The sequence below is a fragment of the Oncorhynchus gorbuscha genome, linkage group LG16 (assembly GCF_021184085.1).
Source record: "Oncorhynchus gorbuscha isolate QuinsamMale2020 ecotype Even-year linkage group LG16, OgorEven_v1.0, whole genome shotgun sequence".
NCBI classification, from domain to species: Eukaryota; Metazoa; Chordata; class Actinopteri; order Salmoniformes; family Salmonidae; genus Oncorhynchus; species Oncorhynchus gorbuscha.
Window position 1 is genome coordinate 4,422,263 of NC_060188.1, and position 13,002 is coordinate 4,435,264.

The window sequence follows — 13,002 nt, forward strand, 5'->3', positions numbered from 1 at the left end:
ATCTTGGATGTTCAAATTAGAATGATATGTAACATTTGGTATGGTATTTATACATTTGTGGATATCTATCATCAATTTCGTATGATATGTTAAGAATTGCAATTCGTACAATATGTTGTGAATTTGCAATGCGTATGATATGTTACGAATTCCAATTTGTTGTTGCTAACGTTAGCTAGGTGGTTAAGGTTAGGAATTAGGTTAAAGTGTTATGGTTAGAAGAAGGGTTAGCTAACATGCTAAGTAGTTGTAAAGTAGCAAGTAGTTCATTAGTAAGTTGCTAATTACCTAAAGTGCCAAAGTCCATGATGAGATTCAAACACGCAACCTTTGGGACGCTAGACATTCGTGTTATATGCGTCACTATACCAAATGTAACATATCATACAAATTGAGATACTCTGATCTTCATTTACTATGTTACGTCTATTATATGATACCAAGCTGACTGATGAAATCTTTGCACAGCAGCTGTTTTTAGCATTATTAACTTTATTTACACCTTTCCAAATATCAGTCTTACCTTTTTATATTTTTTAAAATCTTTTGTTAAAATGTATATGTTTTTTAATTAGGCTAGGACTATCCATGATTCTATAAAAAAATAGATTCTACACTTGGATTGATGTATGGTTCAAGACATTAATTTGAGAGGGAAGCTGTTTATATCACTATATTGGCTATATTCCTAATACATAGTTTATTATTTCAGACTCTCTCCCCATAGGATAAACCCGCGGCTTTCTGGCTTGAAATGCCTTCATGTTGTTTTATGTTGACAGATGAATGGTTGTATGGTTTGGGTGTCAGACACTAATGAACTAAGATCATAGAAAATGGATTCCTCTACCAGCATGGGGTCTTTCATCTTGTTTAAGACATACAATATTGCATGGACATGTATTCCAGTCATTTCTATTAGCCTGGTCCAAGTTATGTGTGTGTGCTTGTCAAGCCAAACATGTCTGAATACCCTTTAAGCACATACATGGGGTGGCAGGTAGTGTTTAGAGCGTTGGACTAGTAAGCGGAAGGTTGCTACATTGAATCCTGACAAGGGAAAAATCTGTTGTTCTGCCCCTGAACAAGGCAGTTAAACCACTGTTCCTATCGTGTCATTGTAAATAAGTATTTGTTCTTAACTGACTTGCCTAGTTTAAAAAAAAATACATAATTGTTTTCCAAATTACACTTTATTTTCCTGGGAACCCAAAATGATAATTTTTTCCCTATCACCAACACACCTGGTTGAAATAATCAGGCTTGATGATGAGTTGAATCAAGTTAAGAAAATGTGTTAGTTCTAGGGCAAAAGCAGAAATATCCACCCCATAGGGTCACACGACCAGGATTGGGAAACACTGACTCATACCCTCCATTAGATGATTGATTACGGCCCTCTATCACTCCCTTGTGGCCTAAGTAGAGATCATTGTCAGGGTGGCATGTGGGCATTAGTCTGGTCCCAACCCCATTGCTCATTGTCAAGCCAAACATGTTTGTCATGATAACGAGTGATAAGGAGTTGTCATGACGGAAACAAACAGATTGACACTCATGCTACATTTGTATGACTTTTTTACACATGAATGTGAGATTATCCTTCCTTTCAAAGATTTGACTTTTATCATTTAAAACACGTGACAGTTACCAACAACAACACAATGTACAACACAACACAATGTACAACACAAACACAATGTACAACACAACACAATGTACAACACAACACAATGTACAACACAAACACAATGTATAACACAACACAATGTACAACACAACACAATGTACAACACAACACAACACAATGTATAACACAACACAATGTATAACACAACACAATGTACAACACAACACGGGGCGGCAGGGTAGCCTAGTGGTTAGAGCGTTGGACTAGTAACCGAAAGGTTGCAAGTTCGAATCCCCGAGCTGACAAGGTACAAATCTGTCGTTCTGCCCCTGAACAGGCAGTTAACCCACTGTTCCTAGGCCGTCATTGAAAATAAGAATTTGTTCTGAACTGACTTGCCTAGTAAAATAAAGGTAAAATTTAAATAAAAAAATGTACAACACAACACAATGTACAACACAAAATCAACAATGTCAAGGAACTCCAAAAACATACTAGAAGAAGAAAAATACAGCATTGTCACTATGTTCCAACTCATCACTCTTTCTTCCTTCCCTTGTCCCTCGTCTTGTTCTCTTACGGCCCAGCCAACCCCTCTCAACACTGCATCCTCTCCCATATACCAAACCACGGGGATCCAGATGCACAGAAACCTATCAAGTTTCCCCTGGAAGACATGCAGTATGCCAGTCCTTCCAGAGGAAATAACCACAGATGATCCATCTTGGTATGACCACTACTGTCTCTGTTGCAGTAGGGCCTAGACAAATCACATACAAGTTGAAATCCTCATAAAGCACATGCACCAGTTGTTTCTCAAATTACAAACTCTGGTTTTAGTTTTTGCCCTATAATAATAACACAGCCTTTTTATGAAATGATAAAAGGCTTTATGATGAGTTGATTACTTCTAAATTGAGCAGCTGCTGAAAAATGAGCTCCTGTATATATTGAGATTTAAATGTTTTTTTAGAGTGAAGTACATCGAAAAAATCAAGAGAAAACTGCAAGACTCAATAGAAGACAAAACCAGGAACAAACCAAAAAAGACGGGCTTTTGAAAAATTAACTATTTTTCATAAAATTGTACAGTTATCTTAGCTAGTTGAATTGCTAGCAGAATTGTTTACTTGTTGCTAAGCAGTTGCTAGGGACTCTCCTGTAAGAAGCTAGCTAGCTTACAAAGAATAACAACAAAAAATATCTAGTTAACAGAAGAAAGGAAGACTAAATAAGGACAAAAGAAGGACAGAAGAAAAAGGAAAAGAAAGAGGACAACAAAGTGAAACAGTCAGCACTTCTATTGCAACTTCGTATTTCGTCGTCCTAACATAGTCTACACTGCTATCTGCCCAGCAGCTAGCCAGCTAGCAAACGTCCACCGTCTACCGAATAGCAGCACTGTAGAAACTATTACACTCAACTGAACGACTTGATTAGTGTAGTGTTAGCTAGCTACATAGTTGTCTTTGCTGTCTACGTATCCAAGATAATTGTGTAGTTTAGAGCGTGTAGTCTTAGAGTGATTATCTTAATTTACCGAGGTTAGCTAGCCAGCTATTTGTCGTCCTTAACGTAGGAGACTCTGCTAGCTAGCCAACAGCTAGCCAACGTCTACTGAATAGAACTTCCGCACTCAACAACCCGGTCGCATTCCGCTTCGCTCCACAGGTAGTATCACATTTTTCATTTCATTTCTTTACAGCACAACGGTTTGATTTGTTTGATCGTAGCTAGCTACATAGCTAGCTACATAGCCGTCTGTGTATCAAAGATAATTGTGTAGTCTAGAGCGATTTTCTAGGTTAGCTAGCCAGCTATTGTCGTTCTTTTAACGCAACGTAACGTAATCAACACTGCTAGCTAGCCAGCTAGCCCCCGAATAGCAGCACTGTATAAACTATTACACTCAACGGAACGACTTGATTAGTGTAGTGTCAACAACGCAGCCACTGCCAGCTAGCCTACAAAGTCAACAACGCAGCCACTGCCAGCTAGCCTACTTCAGCAGTATTGTATCATTTTAATCATTTTAGTCAATAAGATTCTTGCTACGTAAGCTTAACTTTCTGAACATTCGAGACGTGTAGTCCACTTGTCATTCCAATCTCCTTGCATTAGCGTAGCCTCTTCTGTAGCCTGTCAACTATGTGTCTGTCTATCCCTGTTCTCTCCTCTCTGCACATACCATACAAACGCTCCACACCGCGTGGCCGCTGCCACCCTAATCTGGTGGTCCCAGCGCGCACGACCCACGTGGAGTTCCAGGTCTCCGGTAGCCTCTGGAACTGCCGATCTGCGGCCAACAAGGCAGAGTTCATCTCAGCCTATGCCTCCCTCCAGTCCCTCGACTTCTTGGCACTGACAGAAACATGGATCACCACAGATAACACTGCTACTCCTACTGCTCTCTCTTCGTCCGCCCACGTGTTCTCGCACACCCCGAGAGCTTCTGGTCAGCGGGGTGGTGGCATCGGGATCCTTATCTCTCCCAAGTGGTCATTCTCTCTTTCTCCCCTTACCCATCTGTCTATCGCCTCCTTTGAATTTCATGCTGTCACAGTTACCAGCCCTTTCAAGCTTAACATCCTTATCATTTATCGCCCTCCAGGTCCCCTCGGAGAGTTCATCAATGAGCTTGATGCATTGATAAGCTCCTTTCCTGAGGACGGCTCACCTCTCACAGTTCTGGGCGACTTTAACCTCCCCACGTCTACCTTTGACTCATTCCTCTCTGCCTCCTTCTTTCCACTCCTCTCCTCTTTTGACCTCACCCTCTCACCTTCCCCCCTACTCACAAGGCAGGCAATACGCTCGACCTCATCTTTACTAGATGCTGTTCTTCCACTAACCTCATTGCAACTCCCCTCCAAGTCTCCGACCACTACCTTGTATCCTTTTCCCTCTCGCTCTCATCCAACACTTCCCACACTGCCCCTACTCGGATGGTATCGCGCCGTCCCAACCTTCGCTCTCTCTCCCCCGCTACTCTCTCCTCTTCCATCCTATCATCTCTTCCCTCTGCTCAAACCTTCTCCAACCTATCTCCTGATTCTGCCTCCTCAACGCTCCTCTCCTCCCTTTCTGCATCCTTTGACTCTCTATGTCCCCTATCTTCCAGGCCGGCTCGGTCCTCCCCTCCCGCTCCATGGCTTGACGACTCATTGCGAGCTCACAGAACAGGGCTCCGGGCAGCCGAGCGGAAATGGAGGAAAACTCGCCTCCCTGCGGACCTGGCATCCTTTCGCTCCCTCCTCTCTACATTTTCCTCCTCTGTCTCTGCTGCTAAAACCACTTTCTACCACTCTAAATTTCAAGCATCTGCCTCTAACCCTAGGAAGCTCTTTGCCACCTTCTCCTCCCTCCTGAATCCTCCTCCCCCTCCCCCTCCTCCTCCTCTCTCTGCAGATGACTTCGTCAACCATTTTGAAAAGAAGGTCGACGACATCCGATCCTCGTTTGCTAAGTCAAACGACACTGCTGGTTCTGCTCACACTGCCCTACCCTGTGCTCTGACCTCTTTCTCCCCTCTCTCTCCAGATGAAATCTCGCGTCTTGTGACGGCCGGCCGCCCAACAACCTGCCCGCTCGACCCTATCCCCTCCTCTCTTCTCCAGACCATTTCCGGAGACCTTCTCCCTTACCTCACCTCGCTCATCAATTTATCCCTGACCGCTGGCTACGTCCCTTCCGTCTTCAAGAGAGCGAGAGTTGCACCCCTTCTGAAAAAACCTACACTCGATCCCTCCGATGTTAACAACTACAGACCAGTATCCCTTCTTTCTTTTCTCTCCAAAACTCTTGAACGTGCCGTCCTTGGTCAGCTCTCCCGCTATCTCTCTCAGAATGACCTGCTTGATCCAAATCAGTCAGGTTTCAAGACTAGTCATTCAACTGAGACTGCTCTTCTCTGTATCACGGAGGCGCTCCGCACCGCTAAAGCTAACTCTCTCTCCTCTGCTCTCATCCTTCTAGACCTATCGGCTGCCTTCGATACTGTGAACCATCAGATCCTCCTCTCCACCCTCTCCGAGTTGGGCATCTCTGGCGCGGCCCACGCTTGGATTGCGTCCTACCTGACAGGTCGCTCCTACCAGGTGGCGTGGCGAGAATCTGTCTCCTCACCACGCGCTCTCACCACTGGTGTCCCCCAGGGCTCTGTTCTAGGCCCTCTCCTATTCTCGCTATACACCAAGTCACTTGGCTCTGTCATAACCTCACATGGTCTCTCCTATCATTGCTATGCAGACGACACACAATTAATCTTCTCCTTTCCCCTTCTGATGACCAGGTGGCGAATCGCATCTCTGCATGTCTGGCAGACATATCAGTGTGGATGACGGATCACCACCTCAAGCTGAACTTCGGCAAGACGGAGCTGCTCTTCCTCCCGGGGAAGGACTGCCCGTTCCATGATCTCGCCATCACGGTTGACAACTCCATTGTGTCCTCCTCCCAGAGCGCTAAGAACCTTGGTGTGATCCTGGACAACACCCTGTCGTTCTCAACTAACATCAAGACGGTGGCACGTTCCTGTAGGTTCATGCTCTACAACATCCGCAGAGTACGACCCTGCCTCACACAGGAAGCGGCGCAGGTCCTAATCCAGGCACTTGTCATCTCCCGTCTGGATTACTGCAACTCGCTGTTGGCTGGGCTCCCTGCCTGTGCCATTAAACCCCTACAACTCATCCAGAACGCCGCAGCCCGTCTAGTGTTCAACCTTCCCAAGTTCTCTCACGTCACCCCGCTCCTCCGCTCTCTCCACTGGCTTCCAGTTGAAGCTCGCATCCGCTACAAGACCATGGTGCTTGCCTACGGAGCTGTGAGGGGAACGGCACCTCAGTACCTCCAGGCTCTGATCAGGCCCTACACCCAAATAAGGGCACTGCGTTCATCCACCTCTGGCCTGCTCGTCTCCCTACCACTGAGGAAGTACAGTTCCCGCTCAGCCCAGTCAAAACTGTTCGCTGCTCTGGCTCCCCAATGGTGGAACAAACTCCCTCACGACGCCAGGACAGCGGAGTCAATCACCACCTTCCGGAGACACCTGAAACCCCACCTCTTTAAGGAATACTTAGGATAGGATAAAGTAATCCTTCTCACCCCCTCCCCCCTTAAAATATTTAGATGCACTATTGTAAAGTGGCTGTTCCACTGGATGTCATAAGGTGAATGCACCAATTTGTAAGTCGCTCTGGATAAGAGCGTCTGCTAAATGACTTAAATGTAAATGTAATGGTTATTATATAAATAATAACAAGTAGTTCTATCTGATGTCATAATTCACCCCTCTGATAATCAAGTGATATTTGGAATGTCTGAGTAGTTCTATATGATATCATAATTCACCCCTCTGATAATCAAGTGATATTTGGAATGTCTGAGTAGTTCTATCTGATGCCATAATTCACCCCTCTGATAATCAAGCCTTCGATACTGTGAACCATCAGATCCTCCTCTCCACCCTCTCCGAGTTGGGCATCTCCGGCGCGGCCCACGCTTGGATTGCGTCCTACCTGACAGGTCGCTCCTACCAGGTGGCGTGGCGAGAATCTGTCTCCTCACCACGCGCTCTCACCACTGGTGTCCCCCAGGGCTCTGTTCTAGGCCCTCTCCTATTCTCGCTATATACCAAGTCACTTGGCTCTGTCATAACCTCACATGGTCTCTCCTATCATTGCTATGCAGACGACACACAACTAATCTTCTCCTTTCCCCCTTCTGATGACCAGGTGGCGAATCGCATCTCTGCATGTCTGGCAGACATATCAGTGTGGATGACGGATCACCACCTCAAGCTGAACCTCGGCAAGACGGAGCTGCTCTTCCTCCCGGGGAAGGACTGCCCGTTCCATGATCTCGCCATCACGGTTGACAACTCCATTGTGTCCTCCTCCCAGAGCGCTAAGAACCTTGGCGTGATCCTGGACAACACCCTGTCGTTCTCAACCAACATCAAGGCGGTGGCCCGTTCCTGTAGGTTCATGCTCTACAACATCCGCAGAGTACGACCCTGCCTCACACAGGAAGCGGCGCAGGTCCTAATCCAGGCACTTGTCATCTCCCGTCTGGACTACTGCAACTCGCTGTTGGCTGGGCTCCCTGCCTGTGCCATTAAACCCTTCAACTCATCCAGAACGCCGCAGCCCGTCTGGTGTTCAACCTTCCCAAGTTCTCTCACGTCACCCCGCTCCTCCGTTCTCTCCACTGGCTTCCAGTTGAAGCTCACATCCGCTACAAGACCATGGTGCTTGCCTACGGAGCTGTGAGGGGAACGGCACCTCAGTACCTCCAGGCTCTGATCAGGCCCTACACCCAAACAAGGGCACTGCGTTCATCCACCTCTGGCCTGCTCGCCTCCCTACCACTGAGGAAGTACAGCTCCCGCTCAGCCCAGTCAAAACTGTTCGCTGCTCTGGCCCCCCAATGGTGGAACAAACTCCCTCACGACGCCAGGACAGCGGAGTCAATCACTACCTTCCGGAGACACCTGAAACCCCACCTCTTTAAGGAATACCTAGGATAGGATAAGTATTCCCTCTCACCCCCCCTTTAAGATTTAGATGCACTATTGTAAAGTGACTGTTCCACTGGATGTCATAAGGTGAATGCACCAATTTGTAAGTCGCTCTGGATAAGAGCGTCTGCTAAATGACTTAAATGTAAATGTAAATGATATTTGGAATGTCTGAGTAGTTCTATCTGATGCCATAATTCACCCCTCTGATAATCAAGTGATATTTGGAATGTCTGAGTAGTTCTATATGATGTCATAATACACCCCTCTGATAGTGATACATTTGCTCCATTGTTTCCATGTCAGTTGGTTTCCCACTCTGATGATTTATATCTGACAGAGGGGCTTTAAATGAATAGTATGGTGACATCTTAGTGTGTCTTGAAATAGAATTATTCATCATAAACTCCTATAGCAACAATATACTGCAGCTTTGACATCAAGAAGAGAATGGGCTGATGGGTGGTGGTGCTACTCTATAGGTAAGGCTGTCCAATATGAATGTTCAATACACACAATACAAATGTGTTAACCAGTTAGCTGTGCTGATATATATAGCTTGATTAACCACGTTTCCATCCAAAGTTTTTATGCCAGTAAAGTCATACCGTACAAAAAACTCACGACAGCTGTGATGGAAACAGGAAGTTGTGATCGGTGGTGGTTTACACTCTATAGGTAAGGCTGTACAGTCAATGATGAATGTTCAATTCTCACAATAAGTTGATCAGTAGCCAGTTAGTCAGCTGTACAGTCCAATATGAATGTTCAATACACACAATGGGTTGGTTATGGAGGTGATGTACCACAGTCAAAGTCCTTCAATAAGAACTAAGATGCTAATATTTGTGTAAACTATACATAGTTGTGTTCTGTGGTTGTCACTGAGTTGGCTGATATCCCATTTCATGGGGTCACTCCATAGTTAAAGCTGAACAGTGACTATAGAACGTCTACACGCCTTTTAACTTCTGGTTCACGTTTTGCCTTAAAATTACATCTATAAAGGGATTAGATTAGATTTAATATAAAATGTTGAACAATGTGTTTTGTTTTATATCATAATTGGAGAAGTCCGTCTCCTGTCCAAGTTAATACTTGGTGGAAGCCATTACAGTTTCATTAAGATTCCACCAACTTTGTGCAAAATACATCCATCGTTTTTGTCAAAAGTGCTCATTGGTGGACAGCGATATTTAAACCAGATGTTTTTATTCAGTACATTTAAGTCAGGACTGAGATCAGACCACTTAGGAACACTCAACAAGTCTTGGAAAACCATTCCGGTGTGTCTTTTTCATAGAAAATGGTGTAATTCCAGAAACATAAAACCCTATCCCAGCCCTCCAGGCCTGGTGGTGGCAGCAGTGTAAACATCTGTGTAATTGTCCTTCACAAAAATTAAACAATGTCCCAGGGTTATGTTTTCAGAAGACTGACGTGGGTTTTAACTTTTTACCTGGGCTTTGCTCCTTTCATATTTATTTTGATCCTGACAAACTCCCCAGTCCCTGCCGGTGACAAGCATACCCATAACATGATGCTGCCACCACAATACTTATTGTGTGGTTAATGTGTGGTCTATCTCCAGGTCATCAGACTGTTAAATAGTCACCTCTAGCCGGCCTCCGCCCAGTAACCTGCCCTGAACTTTAGTCACTGTTACTAGCTGTCTACCACCCAGTACTCCACCCTGTATTCTAGTCAAGGCTCATCCTATATAACTACTACTGTACACACCTTTTATATTCATATACGGTCCATAATGTCTAGACACACCATCATATACATTTTAAACAAATTGTATATATTTATATTCCAGACTCTGACATTCCTCGTTCTACCATTTCTATATTTCTAAATCCTTAAAATAAATTGTAAGGAAAATCAGTAGGTCACACAAATGACTATTTCTAAACAAAGATAATAGACAAGTAGAATGGGAGAGGTTTCTTATACTATACTATCAGAGACTCACGTCTGTAGCCATCAATTGCTTTGAAAAGCTGGTCATGGCTCACACCCCACCATTATCCAAGAAACCCTGGACCCACTCTAATTTGCATACCGCCCCAACAGATCCACAAATGATGCAATCTCTATTGCACTCAACACTGCCCTTTCACATCTGGACAAAAGGAATACCTATGTACAGTCGTGGCCAATCTTTTTGAGAATGATACAAATATAAATGTTCACAAAGTCTGCTGCCTCCGTTTGTATGACGGCAATTTGAAGATACTCCAGAATCTTATGAAGAGTGATCAGATGAATTGCAATTAATTGCAAAGTCCCTCTTTGCCATTCAAATGAACTGAATCCCCCAAAAACTTTTCCACTGCATTTCAGCCCTGCCACAAAAGGACCAGCTGACATCATGTCAGTGATTCTCTCGTTAACACAGGTGTGAGTGTTGACGGGGACAAAGCTGGAGACTCTGTCATGCTGATTGAGTTCGAATTTTGTATTTTGTATTTAATTTTTTACCTTTATTTAACTAGTTAAGAACAAATTCTTCCAGAATAACAGACTGGAAGCTTCGAAGGAAGGGTGGTGCTTGGAATCATTGTTCTTCCTCTGTCAACGATGGTTACCTGCAAGGAAACACGTGCCGTCATCATTGCTTTGCAGGCAAGGATATTGCGGCCAGTAAGATTTGACCTAAATCAACCATTTATCGGATCATCAAGAACTTCAAGAAGAGAGGTTCAATTGTTGTGAAGAAGGCTTCAGGGTGCCCAAGAAAGTCCAGCAAGCTCCAGGACCGGCTCCTAAAGTTGATTCAGCTGCGGAATCGGGGCACCATCAGTACAGAGCTTGCTCAGGAATGGCAGCAGGCAGGTGTGAGGGCAGCAGGCAGGTGTGAGTGCATCTGCAGGGCTTGTAAGTAAGCATTTCACTAAGGTCTACACCGGTTGTATTCGGCACGTGAATAATAATATTAAATTTGATTTTCATACTTTTCTAATAAAACACTTTTCAACCCATATGATCTATTACATAATAAAAGTCTAAAAAAACGTATACAAATATCATGTCATAGTGAATTCATGACATGTGAACGAACAAGCCTTTACATACTTTATAATATGGCTATACAGTGGGGAGAACAAGTATTTGATAACCTGCAAAATCGGCAGTGTTTCCTACTTACAAAGCATGTAGAGGTCTGTCATTTTTTATCATGGATACACTTTTTTAATTTTTAATTTTATTTCACCTTTATTTAACCAGGTAGGCAAGTTGAGAACAAGTTCTCATTTACAATTGCGACCTGGCCAAGATAAAGCAAAGCAGTTCGACACATACAACGACAGTGTTACACATGGAGTAAAACAAACATACAGTCAATAATACAGTATAAACAAGTCTATATACGATGTGAGCAAATGAGGTGAGGTAAGGGAGGTAAAGGCAAAAAAAAGGGCCATGGTGGCAAAGTAAATACAATATAGCAAGTAAAACACTGGAATGGTAGATTTGCAGTGGAAGAATGTGCAAAGTAGAAATAAAAATAATGGGGTGCAAAGGAGCAAAATAAATAAAATAAATACAGTAGGGAAAGAGGTAGTTGTTTGGGTTTAAATTATAGGTGGGCTATGTACAGGTGCAGTAATCTGTGAGCTGCTCTGACAGTTGGTGCTTCAAGCAAGTGAGGGAGAAGTGTTTCCAGTTTCAGAGATTTTTGTAGTTCATTCCAGTCATTGGTAGCAGAGAACTGGAAGGAGAGGCAGCCAAAGAAAGAATTGATTTTGGGGGTGACCAGAGAGATATACCTGCTGGAGGGCGTGCTACAGGTGCGTGCTACAGGTGGGTGATGCTATGGTGACCAGCGAGCTGAGATAAGGGGGGACTTTACCTAGCAGGGTCTTGTAGATGAAGAGCATGCATTTAGTTTTACTTGTATTTAAGAGCAATTGGAGGCCACGGAAGGAGAGTTGTATGGCATTGAAGCTTGCCTGGAGGGTTGTTAACACAGTGTCCAAAGAAGGGCCAGAAGTATACAGAATGGTGTTGTCTGTGTAGAGGTGGATCAGAGACTCACCAGCAGCAAGAGCGACATCATTGATGTATACAGAGAAGAGAGTCGGTCCAACAATTGAACCCTGTGGCACCCCCATAAAGACTGCCAGAGGTCCGGACAGCAGACCCTCCGATTTGACACACTGAACTCTATTAGAGAGTAGTTGGTGAACCAGGCGAGGCAATCATTTGAGAAACCAAGGCTGTTGAGTCTGCTGATGAGGATGTGGTGATTGACAGAGTTGAAAGCCTTGTCCAGATCAATGAATACGGCTGCACAGTAATGTTTCTTATCGATGGCGGTTAAGATATCGTTTAGGATCTTGAGCGTGGCTGAGGTGCACCCATGACCGGCTCTGAAAACAGATTGCATAGCAGAGAAGGTATGGTGAGATTCGAAATGGTCGGTAATGGATGGACCTTAGAAAGGCAAGGTAGGATCGATATAGGTCTGTAGCAGTTTGGATCAAGAGTGTCCCCCCCTTTGAAGAGGGGGATGATCACAGCTGCTTTCCAATCTTTGGGAATCTCAGATGACACGAGAGGTTGAACAGGCTAGTAATAGGGGTGGCAACAATTTCGGCAGATAATTTTAGAAATGAAGGGTCCAGATTGTCTAGCCTGGGTTGATTTGTAGGGGTCCAGATTTTGCCACTCTGTCAGAACATCAGCTGACTGGATTTGGGAGAAAGAGAGATGGGGAAGGCTTGGGCGAGTTGCTGTGGGGGATGCAGTGCTGTTGACCGGGGTAGGAGTAGCCAGGTGGAAAGCATGGCCAGCCATAGAAAAATGCTTATTGCAATTCTCAATTATGGTGGATTTATCAGTG